Source organism: Cuculus canorus, chromosome 2, assembly GCF_017976375.1.
Source record: "Cuculus canorus isolate bCucCan1 chromosome 2, bCucCan1.pri, whole genome shotgun sequence".
Taxonomy (NCBI): domain Eukaryota; kingdom Metazoa; phylum Chordata; class Aves; order Cuculiformes; family Cuculidae; genus Cuculus; species Cuculus canorus.
Window position 1 is genome coordinate 20,320,288 of NC_071402.1, and position 15,613 is coordinate 20,335,900.

General features: G+C 37.8%; 1 protein-coding gene across 1 annotated transcript in view; it reads left to right on the forward strand.

Moving 5' to 3' along the window:
* The window catches only part of ANGPT1 (angiopoietin 1), a 168,269-nt gene that overhangs the window by 3,929 nt on the left and 148,727 nt on the right, over window positions 1-15,613 (forward strand). The window lies entirely within an intron of this gene.

The following is a 15,613-nucleotide window of genomic DNA, read 5'->3' on the forward strand; positions in this document are numbered from 1 at the left end:
TAGAAGTTTTTAAATTAATGTTTAATAATATTATACTGTATGAAGCTAACACAGATGTACCAGTTTGAGTTGAATGTTCACTGCAGTAATTCTGGTCAGTCAGTATCCAAACCCAGATTTTTTAATTCCTTACCTGCCACTCTTGCTGTGAAGCTGTGTAAGAGTGTGACAGAGCCTGCTCTGAAGAGGACAGATCTAAGGAGATGTGATACCATCATTTTATGAGGCAAATTTATATTAATTTAAAGATGTAGGTGGCCATAGTGTGTGTAAGATTCTGTTACACGTTAAGAAACCAGTATCCCCTAATTGAATTTTTACAAGAAACATTCTAAGTTGCATTTTATTTATGATTCTTTCTCACTGGGCATTTTGTAATGTAACATGTGACCTCAAAGTCCACATAGTGTTTGGATGTTAAAGGCAACCAGGACATATCTGATGAACTCCTGTTGATTTTCATAAATAAATGCAGGTCATTAGATTTGGAATCTGCCATTCGGTCTGTAAGAGCATTCATAACAGGATTGTGATAGGAATGGCTTTCCAGTAAATCTTTCATTTTTCAAGGTGGACCAGGGCTAAAATGAAACAGTGAGAAAGTGTCATCCAAAACCGACCACTAGCCTCCTACTTGGCATCCAGCTTGAACCTGGATTTCTTGTATAGACACAGAGGCTGTTCTAGATGCTCCTTTTGCTTTGGAGCCAATGAATTCTGAGACCTAAAACAGCCTCATCCTAGCAAGATCCAAAGTGTCAATTCCCACAAACAAGCTGTGAAACAAATGGTGAGATTCAAATTAGTGGGATTACTTATACAGTATGTACTACTCAATGGGTAAGTATATATAAAAGACAAATTCAATGAGAAAAAATGAGTTCATGGAAACAAACTCGTTCTAAGAAACTCCATGTTTGAGTGTAACAACAAAAATGCTTAGTTACCTCCAAGAAATCTCTTGGCCAATAACATGCTTACATTTCAAAATTTTATTAATCGAATTGTCCTTGGGCTCTACTGAGGTACTCACTAGAAAGAGTCAAGACTTCTAATGTGGAAATACCTGAAAGCTTTACATTACTGGGGGGAAACATATTTGGCAACTTTTTTTTTTTTTTTAAGAAGCAGATAATTCAGAAAAGTAGATTGAAGGGAAGTCTCACATGTTTCCACACTTAGTAGCAAATTACTTTAAAAATATTTCCCATGCTTGGACAGAAGGCTTTATCATAATGTGCAGTAGAACCTGAATGTGTTTATTTTTAGTGATGACAACTGTAATTAGGAACTTTCTGGTAACAATGAAATATTACATTTATTAGTCATCAGAACTGTCCAACCAACATGCCCAGTGGGAGATCTCCTTGGGAACACTGAGAGCTTTTCTAAATGAAACTGATATAAAGTAATTGGTGTGTCATTTTGAGGGTGCTGAGAACTCATCGTTCCCATTCCCTTCTGTGGTTTGGAAGCAATCTCCTCTTCGCAGTGCTGGGTGCCTTGGAAAAAAGAAAAGACAGTCCATATGGGAAAAGTATAGAGCTGGGTATTTTAGGCCTGCATTATCCCACCCAGACTTCTGGCTGAAACCCAGAATGCCCAAGATAGGTTCTTCTTTGCTGTGGGGAATCTCTCGGTGTTGTATTAAGAGACAGTAGCAAGAACAGGGGAAGAGGCAGACATCTGAACTGTCCTGTGGAACTCTTCTTCTCTTCATTGACTCCAGGGAAATCCTGAGTGCCTCACTTCCTGATTTAAATGCCTCAGCTAAGTGGAATGGATTTAAGCCTTACTTCTGTCCATGGCTGTAGCATAGTCTTTCTTTATGTCTGCAAGGAAATAATAAATTTTAAGTATTCATATTTCCCTTTTCTTACACAGATATGGTGCTACAATTCAATTTCAAAAGGCTGTTGGGTGGCTTAATATACTATGTTTTGTGTTGCCTTTTCAGTCCTTCTGATGAAAAGTATTTGATGTTGTTAGCAGTTTATGTACGATAATAATTTCAATGTTTATAGAAAACAATGTGAGACTAAAAAATCTTTTGGAAGAAAATTAGTTTAAAAATAAATAACTAAAATAATTTGTAAAAAAATAAGTGATGAATACAATGAAAACGAATCTGTAATGCTAAGTACATTTTGCAAGTTGCAGTCAAGTAAATGGATTATATATATCCTGCTAACAGTGAGAATAGCCCTCATTCTTGCAGTTTTCTTAAAACTTGTTGAGCAGCTGCTGTTCCAACTTGTATTCATTGAAGAGGAATACAACTGTAGCTTAGTCTTGCACAGATTTTTAGGAAGACTAGTGCAGAACAGTTAGTTTTTCAGATGTGTTGTTACCAGAAATTTTGAATAAACTTGTCCTTACCAAAACTAGGCTCCCTTACACAAACTGAAAGGTGAAGATACTTAACAACCTGCTTGTACTCATCACAACTTACAGTTCAGCTTGGTTCATTCCTGTTCTCTGTATCTGCAATAAGATGCAGACAAGGAAGAGTTAGTAAATGAGGGCCTTCTAGAACTGGTATCATTTTTTTAGTTGTGCTGTGAACTTCTTCAGCACTAGCAGCTCAAGTGTCTGAATGATCAGTCCTGGTATAAAAGTCTTCCCAGTAGCATAAGGATTTACACACTTGTTAAAGGGCTTAAGTTTGATCAGGAAAAGGAAATTGAAATAGTTTTGTATTTCATAGGAGAGGTCCTTTTTCTTATGAAACAAGCTGTACTTTTATACAAGGTTATTCTTGTGCAACCACATGCACATATTTTAGACCATGTTATGAAACACCAGGGTGGTGAATGCTCACTTGGAAGAGTAACTTAGAAATGCCATAAATTGTTGCACATCTGTACTACATTCTCATTAATATTCTGCACAAATATCAGGCTTTGTTTTTCATTACCTTGGTTAGGAATCAGGTTAACCTGAAACTGTGTCAATCACTCTTAAACTGGGGTAAGAAGTCTGCTCTGGGACTTGCACTGGTTTAATTATCCCTGTTCAAAAGTGATGCAACTCAAACTAATGTAACTTCCTTGTCTAAATAAAACGTAACAGTAGGGCTATGCTCAATATTGGACAAACATAAGGCTACAGACTGTCAAAGCAAGACAGGTACAGGGTCAGCTGGGAAGGGGCTCAAGTTGCACTATGCTACATTTCTAAAAATTATTTACATTTAGAATTAAAACAACCAACCAAGCAACCAAAGAGTGATTGAGATGATTTTATAATCTCTCAGAGGAAGTCATATAGAAAATCAGTATTCTAGTAAGTGGATTTACAGGACTGAATAAAATTCCTTGTACTGTCTTAACTAGTTTCTAGGAGCAGAAATTTAAAAAAAATATATCCAGTATGAAAAGGGTAATAGAGAATTATGGTACTTTTATAGCTGAATAAGTTTGTTTTTAACAAAAGTGCTTTAAAGGTCTGTAATATGGTCAGTCATACGATTTGTTACTATTTCTATCATAAAAAAGAGAGAAATAGGCTGAAAGTTGGAAAATCTGTGTTGAGGATCCATGGGTAAAAAGTGGCTGATCAAAAATTCTGTGAGAAATCTGCAGAATTCCTTTGACTTTGACATCTTGCCCTGGTCTGTAAGTGTGTGCACACATATATACATCTACGTGCATTTAGCTTTTTGGAGTGTTTGCTGTTAAGGTACATGGAAACCTGCTTCTAAGTGCTATGTTTTAAATCCATTCTTTCATTTTATACCTACTTATGTGCTGTTAGTCTGTCGTTCTCCTAGGTTTGACCTGTTGACTCAAAAAAGCTAAAAGAGTTGGTAGCAAGATGAAATGTTGTGTATTGTACATGCATTAATTTTATGTAAGCAGGTGCCCACACTCTGTGGCCTATAATTATAAGCTTGCCTTTGCTTTTGTCCTTTCCAGAATGTATATGAAGCAAGAATTTTCATATATTCTGGAAAAAGTATTGGAACTTTGTACTCCCATCCCATTTGTGACTCTAACTTTACATTTTATCTTTACACCTGGGTCAGGGCAGTCTGCAGTTTCAATACAGGATGGGGACATGATGTGATTGAGAGGAGCCCTGCAGAGAAGGACTTGGGGTGATCATTGATGAGAAGCTCAACATGAGCTGGCAATGTGTGCTTGCAGCCCAGAAGGCCAACTGTATCCTGAGCTGCATCAAAAGAAGCATGGCCAGCAGGGCAAGAGAGGTGATTCTGACCCTCTACTCTGCTCTTGTGAGACTTGGCCTGGAGTATTGTGTCCAGTTCTGGAACCCTCAACATAAGAAGGATATGGAACTGTTGGAACACACCATGAAGGTGATCAGAGGACTGGAGCACCTTTGCTATGAAGACAGGCTGAGAGAATTTGGTTTCTTCAGCCTGGAGAAGAGAAGGCTGTGGGTAGACCTTGTAAAGGCCTTTCAGTACTTGAAGGGGGCCTACAAGAAAGCTGGGGAGAGACTTTTTACAAGGGCTTGTGGTGATAGGTCAAAGGGGAACGGCTTTAAATTGGAGGAGGGAAGATTAAGAAGAACTTCTTCACGATGAGGGTGGTGAGGCACTGGAACAAGTTGCCCATGGAAGGTGAGGATGCCACCTCACTGGAAGTGTTCAAGGACAGGTTGGATGGGGCCTTGAGCAGGCTGGTCTAGTGGGAGGTGTCCTTGCCCATGGCAGGGGGTGGGAACTAGATGATCTTTAAGGTCCCTCCCAATCCAAGCCATTTTATGATTCCATGATTCTATGATTTCATAATTCTATGATTTTATGATTCTGCGATTCCGTGATTCTATGTGTGCATGTTTCAAGACAAACCCAGCTGTGCCTTCTGTATACATAACATCTGCTTCTTTAATAGGACTTGGGGTACCTATATAGTTATACTTTTTCATCAGGTCTTCTGGGAATTTTTATTTGGTCAAATGAATTCTTGCCATTTGTCATGTTTTGTCTAGTAGTCTTGTTGCCAATAATGTACCAAGCATTCCTTCTACAATAGGAATGTATGGGAACAACCAAAACCCACTTGTTCCAGTTAGTAAAATTGCCCGATGACTCTCTTCTGCCTGAGGTTTTGGGTCCTGGCATTCTTTCTACTCTTTCTGTAACCAGCAGGCAAATAAGCTTGAGAGATTACCCTAGTGATAGCATGAACTCTGAGCATCCCTGCCAAGAAATTAAGGCAACTAGAGAACTGTGGAAGAAAACTGTGAGTACGAGCAGATGACCTTAGAAGGTAATTTGTCTTTTTTTTGACAGCATGGCTCCTTTCACACTGGAGCATAGATGATCAGATTTGTGCTAATGGCTTTTGGATCTAAAAAACATTTCTGCTGCACGCTGATATGCCATCTATAGACTGGTCCTGCCTTCTTTCACATCTAAACTTCCTTTAAAGGCTTTCTGTGTGTAAGAGGATTTTCTTGAAAGATATTATCTAAGTTCCAAAACTTTGTAACATAGATAACATTGTTTAGCAGGCCAGGCTTTTAGTTTCCTCATCCATGATCCACACCAGCCCAGACCTACAGAGGGAATTTGCAAAGTTTCAAAGACAAAACCACTGGTATCGTTTGAGTGCTCCTGCCCACTACTGTAAATATTACAGTAATCATTCTGTCATTACTAAAGGCTCCAGCCTTTGAAGTGAAGTTCATGCTTCCTGGATGTAGGTGAAAAAAACCCCTATTCTCTATGAATAAATTTACTACTTAAAGGCATATTTTAATATTTGGGCTTTGCTGCAGTCTAATTCTCTAGAACACATTTTATAGGCACACAAAAATCAAAGTAGCAATCCTAATATGATCTCTAGAGATGTTTTTAAATTTATCTTCAGGATTGGGGTAGACTTGCTTGCCCTTTGGTTCATCTTATTTGTGAAAGTTTTGAAGTTTTCAGTATATGCTTAAGAAGTTTTTAAGTGCATAAGAGCTTTAAGAATTTTTCTTTCTGAATCTCTTGTCTGCAAATGTGGTCTTGCACAGTGGAGGTTTAGGAAAAATGATGTATTTGTTGTTAAATGATGCTTTTGTAATTTCTTTTTTTCTAATGAATTTTCAGTTTCCATTAAAGCATCTATGGCTCTACTTAGATGTGCTGATTTCACTTTCATACGTTCAGCTTTGTGTAGATTCAACAATAATTACCTTCTTGGAGTTTTAGTTCTCCTGCAGAAGTCTTTTGCAAGAAAGAGAAATGTAATAAATAAATCTCTTTTTTAAAAATCTGATCAGGTCAGCGTGTGGATAACTGTGAGGGTGAATAAGAGGGTCATTTATATGCCTTTCTCTTCTCTCTTCTGAATCAGGTGTTTGTGTGTCAATAAGGCAAGGTCTTCAGATGATTATCTCATTATCACTATCAGATAACTAATTCTCCTAAAAAACTAATATTTTCTATGAAAAAATTCTGTAGATATTACTTTATATTTCTGAGATCTCACAGAAATACTTTATAAACTACCTAGTTCTCTGAAGTGCCCTCAAACACCAAAGGACTCAATGAAAACTGCTGCAGCTTTTGAAAATCAGGTATTCATATGTAGATAAAAGTATCTGAAATAAGGATTTAGAATCACTGACTTCATCATTTAAGTATTAAGTGTATTTGTTTGTGCCATAGTTAAATATTTACCCTCTAAAATCTTAATTAATTAGGAAATCCCTGAGGCCACGTCAGCAAGTCAGCACAGTAACAGACAGCCCCCAAATCATGACGCCTGTGGTGTGCTGTGCCTGGAATTTTGAGGATCTGCTTAGAGGGAAAGTTGTTCAAAGAGATGACCTAATCTCTTCCTGAATGAACTTTGTTCCTTGGCTATAATTTTGTACTTCACTCTGTGTGTGACTTACCATAGTGGAGATAAATGGTCAAGGGCCACCTATCTTTCCGCGTCACTTTTATCCTGTTAATGAGAAAGGCCATCAATGCTCTGCTAGAAAGTTTTTCTGTGTTACTATTTTTGTGTGAAGGAGATAGGGACTGCAAAGTTCTTTATCACATTACCCTGTTAACTACAGAGGCGATGATTAAGGTTGTTTCTCTTCACATTTTTCTTGAATGATCCAGTTTGATCTCTTGGCTTTTCCAAGAATTCTAGCTGATGCAGTAAATATCCTTTTGTATATTTCTCTGATATTGTTTACCTCCATGACATCGTACCGCTCAACTGTTGTGGCCTCTGCCTTCATATCAGCCGTTTAAGCATTATTTGTACCCATTACAACACCAGAGTTTTATGCAGGGAAGTGTAAGTATAACTACTGTCATCTTGTTTGCAGAGGCACGTCAGGCACGACAGGTTTGCCCAGTATCAAATGGCTACCATTGAAGGTGAAGGATGATTGTAGCAGGATGAAATCAACAATCATTGGTAAAAGATAAATTTTTATAATTTGATCTTCTTGATGAGCCATCGTGCCAGTCACCGTGCGAAGATAGAATGCATGCTCTGCCTGCAACTAAGAAGTTTCCTGTTGAACGGGTGATTTTAAATCCTCATTAGCTGAGTTTTGCTGAGAAAGCTAGCCTTGTTTCACACACCATTGACTTCCCTGAAACCAGGGCATTCATGGAGTTTCTGCATCTTACCTCATTGGTAAAACGCTTGCACCTCATTGAATGCTTACGTACACGGCTCTAAAGACACAATGTAATGCTTGGGTAAACTTTGCGAAATGTCTGTGATGAGCTTGTGGGCCGAGTCAACTGTAAATATAATAAGAATATATGTAGCTTTTTCAAGCGTGTTTTTAATGATTTTACATTCCATAAAATATTTATGAGACAGATAATTCCCAAGGAAATTGCATATGAATTTGTAACTGTGGACTATTGCCCCTGGGAAAGGGACGTTTCATAGAATGAGTAAGAGACCCCTTAAACTGGGAGGTGGGGATAGTGCTTCAGAGCAAGATGTCTATTTGAGATTGATAGTGGGGTTTCATAGAAGTTGGACAGGAAGAGTGAAGGTTGTTGTAATCAGTAAATTTCTGTGCTGCCCAGGGTACCAACACATCGCTAAAGCACATACAGTAAGATAACTTGTCTTGCAGTGACAGAACAGTCTGAAAAATTACTCTGGTGTATTGCGTATTCAGTAGAATGCCCTGAAACAATGTAGCTGTAGACTATCTTCTGGCTACGTGGACCTGTAAAGATCATAATAGTATGTATTTATGTAGAATTACAGTCTGCTGAAGAAAAGTTCATCATAGCTGGGAAAGATTTTATTTAAATAACACTGTTTTCACTTTTAAAAAAAAACAGCAAAAAAATTATCTTTCCAAGTTTAAGAAAAATATAAGATTATGAGGCAAAGAAGATGTTCAGCAGCATGTTTTAATGTGGAAACCATGAAGTTTCTAAATCTTACTGGCTATAAAACTATCTGAAATGCAGATGACCCCCAGCTGAAATGTTGGTAGAACGAGAATGCCATGTGTGGAGGTGCAGGTGGTCAACAATGCATCATCACACTCTTACTAGGAATGCTCTTAAAACCACCAATAACAACCTCAGAAGTAACACTTGAGTTTGATGCATATACTTGACCATTAAGTGAAGAAAATAACTTACTAGCACCAAGCAAACACCATGGAGAATCTATGACGAGCTAGAGGTCAGAAATACTTGAAGGCCCAAATTTTCCAGCTTTAAGTGTTGCAAGATCTCAGAACTCGATCCCAAAGGTGCCAAGGGTTCTGTTTTGAGTTGATGGTACTCAGGACTTTCCTATAAACAACCGGCACATTACAAGATCTACTCCTGTGAAATAACTTGTTTTCACCATTAGAGAGCGTTATCACAACCACATAGCTACTTTTCTGTGGACTTCAACAGGAGGTAGAAACAAGTGGTTATACTTTTGGATAAGTAGATGAGAACAGGAAGTCCAGAGACTCCCCATAGAAGCCTTTCTGTAGAGAACAATGCCACAAGAATTCAAAGCATCAAAAGAGGTGAATTACAATTCCTTTCAGACTTCACTTAGGGGATCACTTTTCCCTAGGTACCTTTTAGTTGCCAATGCATGATAACCGCGATGGTACATGCTGTACTGGGCACCAAAAAATCTTTTTAAAATACAAAAATATTTTATTACCGATATGAGTGAGTGAATAAATTATGTTTTATAGCAATAAGATGGCATATTTACATATTGAGTTTTAAAGTATAATGGATGTACCAAAATAAAAAGAGTTACAAATTTAAACACAGACAGAAATAAAATAATTTGTCTGGAATTCAGGTTCTTAAAGCTAAGATTATTGATTGCTTAGTGCTAAAACAGATAAGTCAAAAAAAAAAAAAGCAGCAGTTGTTACTTTCTCCTTTAATGCTTCCCAGTGCTTCCTGCAAAAAACAACGTTATGAACCCTGGAAATGGAAAAAAAAAAAAAACGTTCCTTGATCCAGGATTTAACACTCCTACACATCTTGGAAAGGTCTAGTAATTTGGCCGCTGACCCCCTGGGGTATTTCCTAGAAGCAAAATTGAGTAAGACTGAGTTCGGTTGGTTTTTTTTTTTTGCATATTTATGGGCATGAAGATATGACATGAATTCTTGATTTGTAACATATGAACCAAGTGTGACATACTTTTACTTTTTGTACATTTTTAAGACTACTTCAACATTTTCATTCATTATTTTGTTGCTGAAATCATGCAGAGCTCCTGAAATTACAATTTAAATTCTTTGGTTCTTTGTCACTAGAATTAGCTTGCTTTTTTTACTCTGGCTTACAATTTGCCAACATTGAACACTGGAAATGTGTTTTAAGGTAAATTTCCCATTGCCGTTCTTCTTAAGTTTCAAGATGACACCTCAGTGTTAGCTATCTCAGTGTGGATGTGGATGTTGCCACATTTTAATTTCCATGGTAAAATCCTTCTGAAAGACTATAAGAAAATAGAAGCAAGATTAATTTTAGAATATTACTCCTAATGCAATACAAGCTTTATATTGTGAGACAGCTTCACATCCTCAGTCAGAATTACTGGGTGTTTTTTCTGTCAGAGTAGGTATTAATTTTAGGGTTGCTTCTGTCAGACTTAACCTGGTATTGCTATCACATGTTTTCCAGGTGTTGCTAGAATGAGCCCTTACCAAAAAGAATGGCTAGAAAAAATAGTAATTTCCTATGGGAACATGAACCCAAAGGAAGTTTTCAACACATTCCACAAACTCAAACCGTTATCATTAAATAGCCTCAAGAGGATTAGAAACTGGGAAAAAAAAAAAGTCTCTTGACTCTCACTCGGAGTGTGATGTTAATGAATTCCTGTGGAGTTTGGCCCGATGTTGCTCACAGTGAATCAGCAGTAAAAATGTGAACTCAGTTCCTGTCCAGGAAAGGGCATTTCCCAACCCCAGGCCCACCCAGATGAAGTTGACCCCTAGCCCCATTCTTCTTTCAGTGCTTTTCAGGTAGAAGCTCCAGGTCTACATTTTTTGGCACAGGTTCTCTGGATTCACCTACTTCAAAATGTCTTTGCCATAATGCAAGGAGATTTCCTAACAGTAAGAGAGAGATTTCAATTCTGTTCAGACAAAACCTATTTGGCAGAACAGGAAATTCCCAGATGGTCAGGAGGAATTTTAAAGGGCTGGAAGGATACGTTGCAAAACACTAGCCTGGCACCCACAGAGGCTGAAATCTGTTATTTATAGAAAAGCAGAGGCAGAAAACAGATGGTGTTCTTCCTTACAATATACTCTGCAATCATTGCATTGTGTCAGCATAAATTTGTGGGGTACCACAACAAGAACTGAGATGATACTGTGGCCTCTATCCCCAGCTAGCTTTCCCTTCTGCATGCCTAGAAAGATGCCAGCTAAAAGCACTTGCAGAAGTGGGTTTGGAATACATAAAATACCACTTTTAGAAAGATCTGAAGCAACAGCAAAAGTCAGAAATCGTGTCAATGACATCAGTGGAGTGATGCCAATGTCAATGCAGCTGAAAGAAGACTCAAGCCCAGTCTGTGAGACGAAGGCGAATTCAGATATTTTGTTCATTCAAAGATAGGATTCTGTGTGCAGGTTTATTACATGCACAGCCTTCTCTCAGCACTCTCCAGGCCTGAAAGTGAGATGTATGTCTCATAAGAACAATTTTATAAAGACATTTTCAGTATTTCCTTTTTTGTTCCCATCAAAAAGAACATAAATGCACCTTTGCCTAAACTTGTTTTCAGTATACCTCTTTCCAGTCCCTTCAAACACCAAAGAAGAACAGAGATACCTGTTGAAACAGGAGCACTCAAACTCATCAGGCAGATTACCTTAATATAATCCTAGTCTTGGATTTTATCTGCCTTGTATTTTCAGGCGATGTTTGTGGGTTTTGGGTATTTTTGATGAAGCCAGTCAGGAAATGTTTCAGTTTCTTTTTCTAAGATGTTTTAAAATAGAAGAATCCTTTCTGTTGACATTTTCAGCAGATTATTTGGACATTTCCATAAGATATTTTTGTGACAGAATTGCTACTTGGTAAATGTAACCTTGCTAGAGAACTCTCAACTTGAGGGCTTGAGAGTTCAGGTCAATGCAGCCACATGACAGAGGGCAAAGACTGCAAACCAAAATGTTGTGCTTTACAGCCAAAAGGTTCATGGTTAAACAATGTCTCATTCTTACCTATCTGTTTGTTTATAAATCAATTTTCTTTTATTTTAAAAATCTTAGCTTTTTATAAACTGAAAGAAATGTCACTGGAAAACATTTTTCTGCTGATAAAGAGAAAATCAGCAGACCGCTACAATTTGACTGCCTTGGGGCTGACTTGAGTGCAGTAGAATCAAGTTCCAGTATAGTCTTGGGATATGAAGGAGAAGTCTAAATGTAATGTCCACGTACAGGCACAGTGCAGATGTTTGAAAAGGGATGCACTGTATTGGTGTCCTCCTGTTTATCTGGGAACAGTTGCTTCTGCAGTTCCCTTTTTTTTTCCCTGAAATAGATAGAGAGAATATGTATGTGGAATGTTGTTGACACAGAAAAGATCATGCAAACTGTCCCACTGAATAAAAGACATCTGAGTTCAAAGAGAACTATTTGTAAATTTTCTTCCACTGCCCTGGTTCTTGGTGTAATTAAGAAAAATATTTTTTAGCTGGTTAATTTAGTTCATGCTAAAGGAAAAAAAATAAGCTTAAGAAAAATCTCTTATAGCAATTATGTTGTGAAACAAAAAAGGAGATCCATACTGAACTCATGATATTATTTCACTGTTTTGTTTAGCGATATACTAGAAATGCATACTTGGATGTTGCAGAGATGATTTGAAAACCAGTTTTTTTTTTTCCTGAACTTAGTGGAGTGTGCATGACTTGGCTGACAGGATTATATGTCATCCCTCTGGCATCGTCTGATGGTGATGATGCCTTTTAATACTATATGCCAATCACCAAGCCAATATACATTTGGGCTTGTTCAGCCTGGAGAAGAGAATACTCCGAGGAGTCCTTACAGTGACCTTCCAGTACCTGAAGGTGCTACAAGAAAGCTAGGGAGGGACTGTTTACAAAGGCTTGTAGTGATGGAACTAGTGGCAATGGGTATAAACTGGAAAGGGGCAGATGTAGACTAGACATAAGGAAGAATTTCTTTACTATGAGAGTGGTGAGGGACTGGAAGAGGTTGCCCAGGGAAGTTGTGGCTGCCTCACCTGGAGGTGTTCAAGGCCAGGCTGGATGGGGCCTTGGGCAGCCTAATCTAGTGGGAAGTGTCCCTGCCCATGGCAGAGGGGTTCAAACTAGATGATCTTTAAGGTCCTTCCAACCCAAACTATTTTGTGACTTTATTATTCTATAATTTTATAACTCTATGACTTTTGTGTTTCTATTCTGCAATGTGTTGACAAAAAATCTTATTGTGAAGGTGACTAGATCAAATTTAAATAATTATAGTAGTGACTTAGTTTTTCTCCCCATAAACAATCTCTCTGTTTGCTTGAATTTTCAACTTGCTTGAATTTTTCAGCTTGTGCTATCTTTGCTTACAAATGAGGAAATTCAAGTGTCTCTGATTCTTTTGCATAGTGAGTGCTTTTTGCAAAATTATTGTTTATTAAATATGTACTTTTCAGACAAAATTTGACTGCTATTGCCTTCCTTTGGGATTTCATTTGTATAAGGAAGAAAGTTTGCCTCATTGTTAACTATAGAAGTTATTCTGTAGTATTACTACCTTGAAGCAAGTAATGAAGGTTTTTGATATTATTTTTAATTTTGGAGCACAGATAAGAAGATCAGAATTTAACCTCTTGTCCTTCACTATACATCACAACTGAATAATGTAAATTAAACACATCGTGCATTGGAGCAGGAACACATCTGTTTTTAGTACAGGTGGAATTCAGTTGTGGTGAACATTTACAGGATTTTTAGCTTTGAACAAAGTTTTCAGTGTTACTGACAAACCTGAGAAGAAAATGCTATAATGATTATGTTTCAGATTAGGAACGATAGTTAGCTTACTTTTTTGGGATATAAATAAATAATCCAGGGGGAAATCCTAGCCATAGCGATGTCAAAGGCAGAAATTCAAGTAATTTCAGTGCAGTCAAGACTGCATATCTAACCCTGCTGGTTTAATTTCTGGGATTAGAAAAGGATAAGAATATCATAGAATCATTAAATTTGGAAAAGACCACTAAGGTCATCAAGTCCAACACCACTATGCCTACTGAACCATGTCCTGAAGTGCCATGTCTACATGTTTTTTGAACACCTCCAGGAATGGTGACTCAGCCACTTCCCTGGGCAGCCTGTTCCAATAATTCACCACTCTTTCAGTAAAGAAAATTTTTCTACTATCCAATGTAAACCTCCCCTGTCACAAGTTGAGGCCATTTCTTCTTGTCCTGTCACTTGTTATTTGGGGGGAAAGGCCAGCACTCACCTCACCACAACCTCCTTTCAGGTAGTTGTAGACAATGATAAGGTCTCCCTCAGCCTCCTCCAGATAAAACCCCAAGTCCCTTAGTCTTTACTCATAACACTTCTTCTCCAGACCCTTCACCAGCTTCATTACTCTTCTCTGGATAGGCTCCAGCCGCTCAATGTCTTTCTTGTAGTGAGGGGACCAAAACTAAACAGTATTTGAGGTATGGCCTAAACAGTGCTGAGTATAGGGGAGCAATCACTGCTGGCCATACCATTTTTTATACAAATGAGGATGTTGTTGGCCTTCTTGACCACCTGGGCACACTGCTGGCTCATATTCAGCCAGCTATCAACCAACACCCCCAGGTTCTTTTCCAACAGGCAGCTCTCCAACCACTCTTCCTCAAGCCTGCTGTGTTGCATGGGGGACTTAGAATTTGGCCTTTTGAACATCATGCAATTGGCCTCAGCCCATCAATTCAATCTGTCCAGATCCCTCTGCAGAGCCTTCTGACTCTCAAGGAGATTTACACTCACATCCAATTTGGTGTCATCTGCAAACTTATTGAGGGATCACTCAATCCCTTGTCCAAATGTCTATTTCATTTTCTCACTTGATTTCTGAAGTGGCCATTTTTTCTTTTTGCATTCTTAAGAGACCAGCCCTAGTCACGCAGTCTAATGTGGAAAGAGTTAGTGATGCTATGCAGCAATGTCTCCTCGGGACTGGAAAATCCAAGCCATTTGACACCTATTTCTGGTTGTTAATCCAAGAGAGACATTTCCACTTCTTTGTTAAGTAAAGAACTTTCCTGAACAAAAAAAGATCTTGTTATGCTACAGACCATTTAGTCCCATCACTGAGGAAAAGGTGTGGAAACACCCAGCATCATTAATTTCTAAAAACTAAAGTAAAATCTGAATTCTGTTGAAAATGTCTTACAATGTCCTATATAATTTATTAGCAACAAAACCACTCTCCACCAGGGTTCAATGTGATGACGAGTAAAATATTGAGCAATTGCCACGTATTATAACTCACAGTAGAATCTTACTCAAATGATTGTTGAAATATATAGACCTTTTGTTATTTCACATAAAGAATGTATGTTGAAATCATTTGTTTAATCACCAACAGGAAAACCATACATTTTAACAGTAGTTTTGAAGTAACTTTTGTTTTCCGTTTAATATACATTGTTAGAAATCTGAAGGTTTCTGTAAATTCAGAACATAAAAGTGTATTAGGAGGAAAATGTAGAACCTGACTTTCACTGGGTCTGTGACACCTACCACTGACTTCCACAGGATAAGCGGGTGTTCAGCATCATGTAATCTGTACATTACATTTCATAAAATTACATTACATTACATAAAATGTAATCTGTACATTACATTTTCAAAGATGGCTAGTAACCAGGGTACATGAGCTGCAATGCATGTTTCTTAGGAGCTGCAGAATCAACAGCTGTTGATAATTAGGCCTATTAGGAAATTTTGAAGTTGTGTAAAATGAGAGCTGTCTCAGATAAGACAGTATGAGGGGCAGTCTTGTTAATATTAAGTCAACAAAGACAATAAAATTCCACATTGTTTTGTAGGTTCCAGGTTGCAAAGGCAGGGAGTTTCTCTCTAGATTTTTTAATTACTATTATTAAATAATTTGTTTCCTGCCCATGATCCTTTTAAGGACTGAACCAAGTATTCAATAGGAC